The following is a 14,925-nucleotide window of genomic DNA, read 5'->3' as shown; positions in this document are numbered from 1 at the left end:
CATGATTGCTCAAGTTGAGAAACCTTCCGTTCATGTTGAGGAAGCTGCCACTCAAGTAGAACATCTACTCGAGTGGCAGAAAGAAGCAGCGCCCTCTTGCTCTGCTCATGATGCCATTCGTGCTGATTTTCCAGCGCGGGAAAAACACCCGGTGCTTAAAATCAGCAGGAACGGCGCAACCTAATGCACTCCACTGCATGCGGCAATCTGTTTAGTAAGTGGAGTTTTTTTGGTATGCGGATCTCCATGAACTCCACCCAGGCCTAGTATTATGACTATGAGATTTCGTTGTTTTGGAAAACTAGCCACTATTGTGGATGTCCAACTATGATCCTATTGACACCCTTGTAAATTTTGGGTTTTACCACATTCATTGCAGTGAACAGGTGCCACAAGAGACAGCACCAAGGAAGCAGGAAGTGGCAGTGAAACAATCCAGTCTGTATAGTGGGACCAACTGTCAACAGAAGTGCCTAAAATGGACAATTTAATTGCCCAAAAATAGTTAATGATGAACCAGATAGACATATCAGAATGAAGAATTCAGGGGTGGCACAGTAAAATTAAGAAGCATCCAACACATGAGTGCACTTCAAGGAAGAATATGGGCTACCACATCAGCAGAGGAAACAGTTTCTGTCTGACCACAGAAGCCATGCTGAATGCTGTACTGAACATAGAACAGTATCCATCCAAAAGCAGAGGCCTGATCACTCAGAAGGCCATATGTTTGAAGCATTTTTGCCGTCGCAAAGGGCCCATGTCCGCGACATCGGGCCGTTTGTGACGGCAAAAATGCTTTTCCAAATGTGCAACTAACTAAACTGCGATTCATCTGAATCACAGTTTGGGTGTAGAAATCGCTATTTGAAAGGGGCATGTTTTGGGCGTCCCTTCCAAATAGCGATTTCCAGTGTTATGTGTCAAGGTTTTGTGACCGAAATGCGCTCGCAAAACCTTTACCACCAACTCAAAGTTGGTGGTAATGCATTCGCAAATTGGAAGGGATCCCCTTGGGATCCCCTCGTTTTGTGAACGATGCAAAAAAATTTAAGAGAATGTAGTGATCGCACGGACCATTGGCTCTTCCTAAAAAATGAAAACAAAACGTTTCAGGTCAGATGTACTATGCATTTTACTAGTCACCATCAGGCATTTTGCAATTGGTCTAATGCATTTACCTATGTACCAACCCTATTTTGGGAGTCGGTAACCTATTACCGACTTGCAAAATAGGGTTTGTGAGATGCTATTAGAAAGGGGCGTGTAAAGGCATCCCTTCCTAATAGCGAGTCACACTGCTATGTATGAATGTTTTGTAATCGGGAAAGTGGGAGCAAAACATTTGTAGATTGCTACCAATTTCAAATTGGTGGTAAGCCATTTGCAAATGGGAAGGGGTCCCAAGGACCACTGCCCACTGTAAAAAAATGATGAGAAACCTTTTAATTTTTATTTTTGAAATGCATCCCATTTTCCTTAATGGAAAACAGGCTGCATATAAAAAAACAGGTTTATTTAAAAAGCAGTCACAGACATGGTGTTCTGCTAACCCCAACAGGCCACCATCCCTGTGCACACTGCCCATTACCAATGGGTCACATATTGCGACCTGCCTCATGAATATTAATGAGGCAGTTATTTGCAACCCATTTGGGAATCACTAAATGTGTCCTAGACACATTAGCATATTTTATTTTGCGAGTCTCTAATTGCGAGTTGCAAAAAAACGCAATCAGAGACTTGCAAAATCAAATGATCGTACATCTAGCCCTTCATTTTTAATTGTTGAAATGCATCCCATTTTAATTTAAGGAAAACGGGTTGCATTTCAATGGAAAAAAACTTTATTCATGGCGATCACAGACATGGTGGTCTGCTGGCTTCAGCAGGCCACCATCCCTGTGATGGCAAGCATTCCTCATGGGTCGCAAACTGCGACCTGCCTCATTGAAATTCATGAGGTAGATCAATTTGCGACCCACTACGAATCGCATGTGTGAAACAAACTGTTTCAGACATTAGGAACAGTGACTTCCAAATAGGGATTTGGATAATATTGCTATTTGGAAATCACTATTCCTACTCTTTGTACATCTGGTCCTCAATGCCATGCTGAGTGCAGTACAGAGACCTGTGAGTGGTGGCCTGAGGAGGAAGGGTGGAACTGCAGGGCAACCGTCTCTGTCTGAGCAGGGAGAAAAACAAACGGTGCTGATAGATGCTGTGAAATGGAAAAATGGAAAAAGCAGTAAGGGAAATGTTTCGGGAGATTAGAATAACAAACCGTGTGAGTACTGAAGTGTCACCATTCATTCCAATAAGAGGCAGAGTGAACCAGGAATGGATGTAAAGGAATGGTGTGACATATTTACAAGCCCCTATTGATGCAGGAAATTCACTTTTTATGATGATCCTTTGCCGATAAACCCTTCGTCCTATTTAATAAGACCCCCTTTCACACTACACTTAGCATGAAAGGGGCGTGAAATGGGTGTTGCGGTGGACGTTTCACGACCACACCCATTGACTTTGACGTTGCCCCCTATTTACAAGGGTGGCGTAAATAGGAGGCAGCGCCACAATTAAGACCAGAGAAAACCTGGTCTTAACTTGGCGAAACGAGGAGAAATGCTTAATTTCTCCTCGCTTATGCTGTTTCTATGTGTGCTGCATTGTGCAGTACACTTAGAAACAGCAAATTGCCATGAATGATTGTTCATGTGCAGGAAGGTGTTCCTTCCTGCGCATAAACAATCATTTAAAAAAATGACCATTTTCAACTCCTATGTGTGCTGCACAATGCAGCACTCATAGAATTTACAATTTGCCATTCTGGGTGGTTTATGTGCACCTTCATGCACATAAACAATAATTCCTCCCAGCGCAGACACCCTTGCACTATTGTGCAAGTGTGCCTGCATTGGCGCTAGGCAGCTAGATTTAGCGCCAGAGCTAGAGGAAACGCAGTGGTGCACCGCATTTTTGTGAACATGGTGCATCCCAACGCTTTCAGAATGGCGGAGCGGGGTGTTAGCAATGTTTGCTTATTGCCCTGCATCCCCATTCACTTGTGAATATGCCCCGGTGTGTTCACAGACACATTGGGAAGTGTGGTGGGTGTGAGACGTGCTGCACAGGATTGATACAGAGCAAAGTGGGTCAGGAATTTCGGGAGTTGTTGTGAACGACATTATGGCCAAGTCAGGAAAGGTGAATCTCACGTGTCTACTCCCGAGAAGGTCGTTGAGATGAGAGAGCATACAGTTGTTTAGGTGATGCACAGTCTGGAACAAGGGCAAAACATCAGTGGTGCCTAAAAACAAATCTAATTATGCAAGTGGGGAACTGGCTGCGAAAGAATGTCATAAGGGTGTTGCATTCTGTGGTAACATTTATTAGAAAAAGCCCTCATCTTGGGGGTGTGCCAGACTTCTTTGGGTTTTTATCAGGAATGCTGCACATTTCTCTTTTGATTTACTGCACATTCTGAATGTAAACTGTAATTCTGATTTTTGCACATACTGCATCTATTTTATTGATTTCTGGGCTTTTCCATTATAACTAAAATATTCTGCATCTGATTGACTGGTATATTTTACTTTCTATATTGCGTTTCAATATTTAATAAACCTTCATGGTTTCCAAATTACAAATTTCGACCCTTTTTGAGTCATGGTTGATTCATATTGACTGCCATTGAAATACTGTTTTGAGTCTTATCTTTAGGGACATATTGTCTCATTTATTCTTGAAGACAAAACCACCCCTGCCTTCGTGATGGGCGCTTCATCTCAACCATGCAGATTATCGGAGAGTCAGCGCCCACACATGCACTTTGTGTCATCGATTTAAATTTAATTACTTGTAATTGATGCTCATATTAAACATGCGTTGTATTTTCTTTGTTGATTAAGAGGAGTGTTGTGCTTGCAAAGTGAGTCGTATTCCCATACGCTCCTCCAGTTTCTCTTGTGACCCCACTTATCTCATTTTCATTGTATCGTAGTACATTCAAATCGTGAATTACGTGTTCCACCTCAGCACAAGCGATGTCTGCTGTGAGTGATGTCTGCTGTGCGGGGTCATTGCTGCTTCTTGTTGACCTCTGAATACACCTGCTTTCCCGATGGCCCTCAGCCAGTGTTGTAGTCAAGTGGCCAATGCAGAAACTTGGTGGAATTGTTCTGTGTGTATTTTGCATCCTATCTGAAAAATACAACATAATCTATAGTGGACCCCGTCAGTTTTACATGCCAGTCGACACCATAGTGATAGGGGTTTCTTTACAGCAGTGGTCACTCTGGGTCTTATTTACATGCCCGTTTTTGATGCACCGGTGGCGCATTGGGCTTGCCCACGTTTACAAAACCACGTAAAGTCACCCTGTAGGACTTTTCACGGCCTTCTAAATATGGGCCCTTTCACACATTACTTTGCCTGAAAGGGACTTTCCCTGGGTGTTGCTGTGCGTTCTCACAGGCAATATCAATGGAACGTATTGCATTCCCAGATTTACAACATTTTGTAAACCTGGGAATGCATCAGAAACCTATGCCTCCCAAAGGCGCAACTAGGAGAAATACTTTTTTCTCCTCGTTTTTTAGGTCTCGCTGAGACAGCGAAAGCTGTCTCTTTGAGACATTTTGTAAGTGAGTTTTTGAAAGTGCTTCCCATGGCATAGAGCTACAGTGCACGAGGCGTGCACGCGCACAAAGCAGCCATATGGCTTTACGTCGCTCTCCATCGTAGCCCCTCTCCGCCCCCTTCCCTGCTGGTATTTCACACCAGTTTTCCTCAGAAGTCCCGCTTCCCTCCCCACCCCCCTCCCCCCTCCACTGCGTCTCGCGTGTCAAAATAGCTTGTGTTTACTTCTCTCGTATGTTTGTCACTTAGGAAACCCTGCCCCTTGCCATTCGCTTAAGACTTTACGTTTCCAGCTCATGGCACTGCTTTTTCCCAGGGTCTTAATTGTTGCACACTTGCCGATGCCGGTCTCAGTGACACCTTCTCTGCTCCTCATTCTGTCCACCGAGGCCTCTAGTGTCAGTGGTCTATTTTCTGTGCGTTTAGTGATGACGGACGATGAGTCACAGAGACCCGCCTAAAGGGCAGCGTCACCCTTCCTCGCGCGGTGAAACGTCCTCGCGCGGTGAAACCTGTCATTACTCGAGAAACGAGGGTAGACTTGTTAATATATGCGGTGCATTCCTCATTCCTCTCGAGAGAGCCCCCCCCGTCAGTGGAGGATTCCACGAGTGAGAACATTCAAAGTTCAAACATGTCGTAAGAAGTTGTGTTCTTAAGAAATAGAGCCATCGGCTTTTCAAATAGAGCGATAATAGGATATAGAGAAAAAGCAAAGCAGACTTTTATTATTGTTTACTAGACGCTTGTATTTTGTAAAATAATCTCGCTGTGGTCTTGTCTGTTTTAATCTTAACATGTGTTCCAATTGTCCGCACACCAACAGTCCATAAATCACTCAAGCCAATTAATTGAGAAGGTTTTCGAGTCTGAGAATGTTTTGGTCGAGCAGTGTGGTGGTATTTTTTTTTCGGGATCAAAAACATATTTTTCTGTCAGTACGCATGGAGGGTAAAAGCAACAGGATGGCTGTTTTCCCTTGCACTTTTTCTTTGTTCGGGAAGCCAAGTTAAATAAACATGTTTTTCTAAGCCTTTCTGTGGTGAAAGCTGTGACCGATGACGCAGCTGAAACGAAGGCCATTTGCCCGGGCGCCATACCTTTTGTCTGGGCCGGGCTGCATGGCCCTGCTCACTGAGGGCTGTGGCGGCGCTAGCTTTCGTACAGATGCCCTACGAGACAAGAGTCTTTTCAAAGCGAGTGACAGCAAAAACTTTCGGAAGTTTAATGAGGATTCCCGGAGGCCTGTGTCCTTCGCAGATTGCCCGGGTCCTTTCATCAGTGATATTTGATGGGCAAATAGACCCAATGCAAGGACAAAAATTCTATGGCTCCTGCGCGTCCGCAATAAGGAAATCGGCCTCCTCGACAATAGGGTTAATGGCACTCTCGCCCCTGTGAAAGCCATAATGTAATAGTAAACTAAATGAAGAGGGCGTTCTTTACACTTGCCAAATGCTCCTCAGCTTTTTCAGCAGACCTAAGGGTGATAAAAGACAATAAGTAATCATATTATCGAGGCCTTTCATTTTCTTACACTCTGTTGGTCCTGCTCTCCTTCGCCCCCAATGCATAATGTTATAATAGCCAACAATTGGACATGGCATCATTCAATTAAAAAAGGCAGGTGCAGGAAAACGGCAAGCATGCTAGTGGTGAGTGAAGTTTGTTTTCCAGGTCATTGTTCATGCTGTCGATATAGCTAGCTAAATCTGAGTGTTTTTTTTTTCTAAAACTGGCCATCTAGTACCAACTTTTTTTGGACATGCACTTCCGGCCTTTCACTGGAAGATTGTTGTAGCACTTATTGTGAGCAGACCTATCTCCGAATGTTCCATTTAGATTTTTCCAATTTTCTACCGCCATATGTGATTTTAGAATAAATATATATTGCTGGGTACTATCTTGCTTCTTGAACTATGCATCAGGGTCACAGACAGCCCTAGAAAAAGTCTGCACAGATAGACAGATATAAAAAATACACAACACAGATAGAAAAGATCCTTACAGATAGCGAACAGGAAAATAAATGGACACTAATATGCGAAATGATTTGTAAGTCATCCCCTCATCACTCAAGTTATTCAATTTACTTTTGAAAAAGGAGCCAGTGTTTCTGAGCTCATCTACACCGAGAACCAGTCTCCGTTCTTCTGGGGCGTTGACGCTTCTGTTAATTGCACATGACTGCACCTCTCATGCACTTTATTACCCACCAAAACAGACGAGAGGCAGTATCCAAAATTAATATTTTTTATTATAGAGTAATGTGACAGCAGTAAAGAGCCAACACGTGTTTCACAATATTTATTGTATTATAAGGGCCATATAGACAGTTATAAATCACTACAATAAAAGCAGAACAAGCATTTGCAATGCAACAGGTCTCGCATTTACGTGAGTTTTAGCTAATGGCATTGTAAATGAAATGCCTTTTATTTATGTTTTTTTTTTTAAACATAAATTTAATGCATTGTCATTTACAATGCCAACAACTTAAACTCTGGTAAATGCGAGACCTATTGCATTGCAAATGCTTGTTCCTCTTTCCATAAGTGCTGCATTCTGCAGCATGCATAGAAAGAGGAAAATGCCATGAATGATTGTTTTTGTGCAGGAAGGTGTCCCTTCCTGAACAAAAACAATCAACCCTGCAACGCAGGCACCCTTGCAACATGAGGCAAGGTAGCCTGCACTGGCAGCCAATTGTGCACCAGCACAGGGGAAAGCACAGCGTTGTGTTGTATTGTTGTTAATACGATGCATCCATGTGCTTTGAAAATGACCCAGCACGGCCCAGCTAAATGGCTTGCGGCACCATGCTGCATCATTTTCTTGTAGATGAAGCCCTCATCTATTATATCGTGGGCGCTACTTTCTTAATTGTCTTTGACCATACATGCAATATACATTGAGTCCTTGGTTTCAGCACGCCTACTGGCTCTCTCACACCTCGCTCCCTAAGGATGAATCATTGGGCTTTAAAATATGGTGGTAGATCTGCTTGCCCTTCCGCTGGCTGACAATCACATTAGCTAATCTCCTTCCTGCGCTCCCTCTGGAGTCACTGCAGCCCTGGTGGCTCGGGTGTCCTAGGTGATGGCCAGCAAGCTTCCTGGCGCTGAGCTTCCCAGTCCCTGATTAGTCTCGGAGGAGTGCTTGAGCTCCTCTTTCCTGATATCAGCCAATGGCCGCGTCTCTAATTAGAAACATGGCGTTTCACTATGTACTGTCACCGGGTCTCGGTGCAAAAGATGCAACAGTTGCATAGTCCTTCCAGCGACGGGGTTTATATGTGGAATGTCTGCGCCTCGTTCAGCTTCTGTTTGCCTATTTAAAAAAGTTCCTAGAAAGCACGGGGGTGGGGGTCGTTTGTCTTAAACATTATGTAGTGGCTGTGTGCATAAAATACATGTACACATTGAGAGCAGAAGAATAAAATTTTAAATCACAGAGTAAAATTGCTGTAGCTATAAAAACAAAGAGTGCGAAGAAGAAACAAGGTTAAATGACATTAAACATATTTCACTGCATTTTCTGACATAATGTTGTTTTAAAAAAAAGTTTCTTTAAATATTAAAAATATGGTATAAAAATTTTACTTAACAAATTCAACTGTCTTAAACATATAAATATGATTTGTAACACTCTATATAAACGTCTACCATGCATTTCTTTAAGAAATGTTTGTGTAAATCTCACAGATGTAAATCTCTTTTACAGCTTTTTATTTGCTTTGAAAAAAAAGTAAAATAAAACATTTTAATAAATGCGCTTCCTTGCTAAAATGTTATTCCCGTTACTTTGGAGATCGAGTTTTAAAAAAAAGAATTGCAATTGTTGGATAGAGGGTTATAGCCTCAAGAAAGTCCTACATAGGAAAGATAATATTATGAAAAATGTGTATCTAACTTAAGGAAGAGTTTGTATTCGCTATTAAAATTTGGTAAAATTACTTTCATAACTGTTAAAAATCCAGGGCATATATTTTCTAAGGGCCACATGCATCAACATGAGGAATTGCGATTCGTAAATAGCGATTTTTAATGAATCGCTATTTAGGAATTGCAATTCCTTATGCATGTAGGAATTGCAACATAAATTGCGATTCCTAAACATTCCCTAATAACGAATTGCGGTTCGCTATTGCTATTATGGAATGCATTCCCATTAGGATTGAATGGGAATGCATTCGCAATTTACGATTACCAAATTGGTAATCTCAAATTGTGAATGCAATTTCAAGGGTGCTAGGGGGCCTAGGGCCCCCCTGATGCACCCTCAAAAAAGGTAAGTGTGCACATGTGGTGCACACACATGCCCTGAGGGCATGTGTGTGCGCCACTTGTCACTTTGAAAACTGCACTGTTGTGCATTTTTCAGAGGATTTGCAAATTACCATCAACTCGAAGTTGATGGCAATTTGCGATTCCTAAATGCAATGTCGCATTTTTAAAATGCTACTTGCATCACATTTAGGGAATCGCTAATTGCGATTCCCTAAATGCATTCGCAATTTTTTGCGATTACCTAATTTGCGAATTCAAAGCCTTTGATGCATCTGAAAAGGCCTTTTTTCGGTCATAAACGTGCCGATTCTGAGAATCGGCCCGTTTGCGACCGGAAAATAGCTTGATCTATGTGGCCCTAACTGTTTATAAATGATGTGGGATGTCAAAGACTTGGGTTGCTTCCCACCATGGCAGATTGGAGGTACTCAGCCTGCGAGACAGCACTGTTGGAAATGTCCTTGGGAGCGCGGAAACCCATAAGGACCCCGGCGGCAGTTCAGCCCAAAGGTACTTACTGCAGTGCATGCAGCAGGTCAAACAGGAACCTCGAATGTTGCTAGCCAATCAGGTACGGCATAGTTAAAAATTAGGAGAGGCCTCTGCGACCTCTGGAGTGCCCCCACAATGGAGCACATCAGCCACCCCCAGGATGGCTGATAAGATACAGTGCAGCTGTTATTGGAAGTATAGGTGTATGCAGTAATACATTTGAATTGGTGGCTGCCATATTTTTCCTCATCAGACAATTTCCCAGAGCAACACCAAACTGGAAAGAAGGAGGAAGAGAAAGATGGAAAACCCATCACAAAGGGAAAAAGCAGGAAAGTTCAAGAGTGAGGTAAAGGGGAAGAGAGTGCCTAGTAGTGGATTAAAGTGGAATGAGGTGGATTCAAGACTAGGCAGCCTTGGTATTCGGCGCGCTACATTTAATAGCGCTGCTTGGAGCCTTCTGAGCAGAGCTGTGGGAACTCATTCTTTTACAAATTGAGCCCTGGGTACATGGGGGCTTGTTCCATTGATGGGAAATGTGCAATGCTTCCTGCAGCCTGATGGACAGACCATAAGTGCCTTCCCTTAGTGCCCACTGTTATTTGTGACTGTATGGTGAGTGCGGGCGTGTGAAGAGAGTTTAGTTAGTCCCCCTTTTCTTCTTTTGATAACAATTTATGAGATACGTTTTCTGGTTTCTCTGATGTTCATTTTTGTTAGGGTGCTAGGGCTACCTGCCTGGTGGGAATATGAGCGTTGTTTGTGAGACGTTTGGATTGGGTCGGGTACTTGGACTGCATGCATCGGTGTCTTTGCCCCTGCAGTGATGGGATAAACAAGTTTTGTATATGTAACATCCTTCTGCTATGAATTTGTCAAGCCTAACAGACAGTGACCTTCTGATTTTGATATGAGAGGGATAGGAATTGAACCTTATACCTAAAGAGTGGTATACACGGGGACGCCGAATGTTTATAATATTGTGACTTGGAATGCTATGGGATAGGCGAATTTAATTAAATGCCACAGGATATATGTACATCTAAAACATAGTGTGGCACATGACGGGCGAGGTGTCAATCATGTGCCACTTGCTTTTCATCTTCCACACTCGAACAAGTCAATAGCGACTACATGTGTCAGCACAGCAAAATGCAGCCCTTAGGAGTACATCGAGGGGTGCCATTCTGGAATATTTTGATGAAATTATGGATTCGTCAAGGAGTGCAGTTCTGGAATGGGAAGCCTTTAACGTGGTGAAGACCCAGTAGTATTCCTAAAACAGGTAGCTGTGCCAGGTGTGTTGCGACCCACCTGAAAGAGAGCATAATGCATGATGGAAAGCAAGGACTAGCACATCCTCTTGCTGAAAAACAGCAGTGCCTCTTTTGCCTACCTACATATCCGGCAACATGCCAAGCCTTATAAAATGGGGCACTTACTTGAATGGCAAGTGCACGAAAACAATCCAAGGCAGAACCTGATTGAATTGAGGGGGCATGATGGCTTCATATGATACCACCAAGCTGCGATTAAAAACATATCTGTAGATTACTACTCCCAATTTTATCCTCAACCCCTTGTTCCACATGCAGATTGGTTGTTAGACTTTTGTGAACGGGGCTGATCTCCCGCATTGTCACTTGAACAGAGGAAGTCGCTGGAGATTCCAATATCTCTGAACAAAATTAAAAATGCATTTAAATTGATGTTCAGAATTAGAACTCCAAGCTCCAATTGTGTCCCTATAGAATTTTATAGCGCATTTAGTGATCTGCTTGTGTCACAGCAAACAGAATTTATACAATTCCACCTGTTGGGGGCATAGGCTCACCAAGCAGCAAGAGAGGCCATAGTGATGTTGGTTCCTGAACAAGGCAGGGATCCACTGGACACCTTTCTAATCTGTCACTATCCATCTTGGTCCTGATTGTGAGCACCTTCCCAGGCCCTGGGGGGACAGACAACCAGGGAAAGGTTCCCCCTACCTGGAGTGCCAATAATAGAGGCCTTCCTGGTCACGGCGATCGTGGCCAGGCCCTAAAAGTTGTGGCACGGCCTACCTGTAGGTGGACCCGGAGCTGCCATGAGTACGGATGTGTAAACTGACTGTCGTGGGGAGCAGCCAACTATCCAGAGATGCCGAGCCTGCCTGGGGCCATGGAAGAACATGGAGCAGAGGCGACCCTGTCGGCGCTTGATGGTGAGTTGCAAAGCTCAGAGGGTAGGGCTGCCCAGGGTGGCCTACGGAGAAAGTGCTCCAACATTAGGGCCACTCCCCTTTCTGCTGGCCTGCCTGGGCTGATGAGTCTTGGACCCACCTTAAGCCAGAGTACCTGCATGTCGGCGTGTGAAGCGTAAGACACAGGGGACGCCCTTGCGACCCATGATAAAGAAGACCCGGTACAGGAGGTGAGCGGCCTGGAGGCACGGCCCAGACTGTGGCGACTGAGATGAGGGGAAGATTTGGGGAAAGACCCACCTCCCCCCTCTCAGGCCTTGTGGTGCAGCCCTTCATTGTAGAAGATTGCCATTACCTGGACCCAATAGGCTGCAGCGGCAAGAGCATTGGTGAGAATTAGGGCCTAAAGACTGAGACCTGCTGAGAGGAGACACCTGCGGCGTGGGAGAAAAATTGACGGCACCCCGGCTAGAGGGTCCTCCATGATTAGCTGGGCACCTGTAAGTACTTGCTCTGAGTAGCCTGTGAGCCCTGTGGAACTTGACTCCCCCGGTGGGAAGACACAAGACGTCCATGCCGAAAGGCCGCAGGCTAGAGTCTCTCCCTGTGGGGACAAGTTACGGTGCCCGCGCCTCACTTTTCAGCCTGTCAGGCAGCAGTTAGTGGTACTGTTGAGTGCAGGAGAGATTCTGTGAGCCACAGAGCGGCAATGTGTGAGTGCCCACCAGCCATGCTGGGAAACAAAGACACAAAGAAGATGCAACGGAATAAAATGGATCGATATGCAGTCTACACAAATGTCCAGAGGGACAGCGATGCCCTCCCTGGCGAGACATGACCAAACCAGGGTGAGGATCAACCAGAACCGTCTCTCCGAGAAATTAAGGCCGTCATACAGAGCATAAAGGGCACTCTCGATCCTACACTAGACTCGTTGGTGGCAGAGATGTCGCTGATGAGGGCTGAGATCAATAAAGAAAAAGACTGCCTCCGTAAAACAGTAAAGACTGCAGCAGATATCTCTGAGGTCACAACTCAGCTCCAGAAGCAGCTCACCTCCTTACAGAAAGATAACGCAACAATGTAGGCTCATCTGGAATATTTGGAGGGTAGATCCAGGTGTAACAACATCCGTTTGGTGGGGGTTCCTAAGTGGGTGGAAGAACCATGCACAAACCTCTTTGTGGAAAATGTTACTATGAATGTTTTGCAGCCCAAAGGCTTCTCTAACTTTTTGTCTGTTGAACGGGTCCATAGGATACCCATGACCACTCCCAGGCTGGGCACGCCTTCCCGCAAAATCATTGCAAGGATATTTAATCACAGGGAAAGGGACGCCAAACTCCAGATGGCAAGGCACACGCTGGACTAGAGAATTGAGGGCAAGCCAGGCAGCCTGTATCCAGACTTTACCCTCAGTGTTCAGCAGCTTCATTGGGGCTGCTTGGAGGTCAAAAGGGAACTACGAAACCAAGGGATTAAATATATGGTGCTCTTCCTGACCATACTCCGAGTGATTGCTGAGGACAAAACATGGTTCTTTAAGTACCCGTAGGCTGCCTGGGAACGGCTGGAGAGCTGGCATCTGGCCACGGGCGGCAGAAGAAGAGGCACCCCGCAAGCGCAGCGAAGGGATAAGGAGGAGGGGGCGCCAACAAGGAGCGATAGAGCTGGCCCACACAGGGTGAACATACAGTCAGATCAAGCCATACAAACAGCTGGCTCCTGTACTATACAAGACTTGACCGAGATCGTGGGACCTGCTTAATGCACTGGAACTGTTAGCAAACATATTCTGAGACATGTCAAGGAAGGGGAGAAGGGACCACACACTCTTGCCCTCTGTTTGGGGAGGTAGATGCGGGAGCTGCAATGGCAGGTTGTCATCCCAAGTTATAAGTTTACTACAATGTTTTTGGCCGACATGCACCTTGCTAGTTGGGGATGGGTGGGTAATTTGGAACCCGCCATGCTGGGTAGCAGGGAGGGGGGTTATTGTTGTCAAAGGGAGGTTACATTTTAAGTTACATTGCAGCAACAATCAAGCGATCAGTGGCATCACTTGGGGACCTATCAACATTCTGGGCGCATGTACTATGCCCCAATGTGTTCAAAACAACTATGACCCATGACCCCTGAGCCCGACTAAAAATCCTTTCATGGAATGTAAATGGTTTGAGCGACAAGATAAAAAGGTGAAATGGTCCTTAAATATATTAAAAACCACAGCCCAGATATAGTTTGATTACAGGAGACACACCTCCTGGGTAACTCCTGCAGAGCTATGTCCAGCGGGGGCTACACCATGACTGCACATGCAAGAAACACGACTGAGTCAATAGGGGTGGGAATTCTAATTAAGGACTCTGTCCCGTTTATCCCACACAAGACCTGGACCGATCCCCAAGGGAAGCATGTGGCCCAGTCGGGCATGTGGGGGGAATCCCCATTAACCTGTGCTCAATGTATGTTCTGCACCATCACCAACGTCTTACACTGCCGGGATTGGGTTAATTCCTGCTTCAGATGCCGAAGAGGGCTTTGGTCATGGAGGGAGACTTCAATGCTACCTTGTCTGCAGATATGTACAGACATTCTCAGGCCAGGTACAACCACTGCAACCCTATATTGGCCAACTTCATCGGAGTGGTGGGACTAGCAGATATTTGGCATCTATGCCACCCGAAAGAGCGCCAGTATACCTTCCTTTATTGGGCACACCACAGTCTCTCCAGACTGGATTATATCTTCACTCAATCCACCAATCTGAGTCAGGTGGCAGCTATACGTCTTTTGGCTAGGTTGATATTGGACCACTCTCCAGTATGGTTGGAGATATGGGGGCAATCCACTAAACCTCAGAGACCCTTGCACACCTTTTGGATAATGCATGACCTAGAACAGGCCACAGTCTTATACTTTGAAGTGAATTAGGATTCTGTTGATTCGCAGTTGACGTGCTGGGAATCATACAAGACAGTGGCCTGTTTTCAAGTCTACTCACTAATTGCGGTGGGGAAGGAAAAGAGGCAGGAATAACTCCGGGCACTGGAATCAGATATTCTGGCCCTGGGGCGAATGGAACGACAGTGGTTGAGTGCAGAGAGAATGCATGCCCTAAGACTTAAACAGAGGAATACAGGGATTTAGCTTAGGAAAGGGCAAAGATATCCCACATACTGACCCAACGTCACTTATGCAAGGTAGACAACAAAGCGGGAAAGATGCTGGCATGGTTGAAAAAGGGAGGCCAAAAGAGGGGATGGGTCCTGCATATCACCATTAAAAAGGGGGTCATTGATTCGGATTCAGAGG

The sequence above is a fragment of the Triturus cristatus genome, chromosome 2_1 (genome assembly GCF_964204655.1).
Source record: "Triturus cristatus chromosome 2_1, aTriCri1.1, whole genome shotgun sequence".
Taxonomy (NCBI): Eukaryota; Metazoa; Chordata; class Amphibia; order Caudata; family Salamandridae; genus Triturus; species Triturus cristatus.
This window is presented reverse-complemented; position numbering follows the sequence as displayed.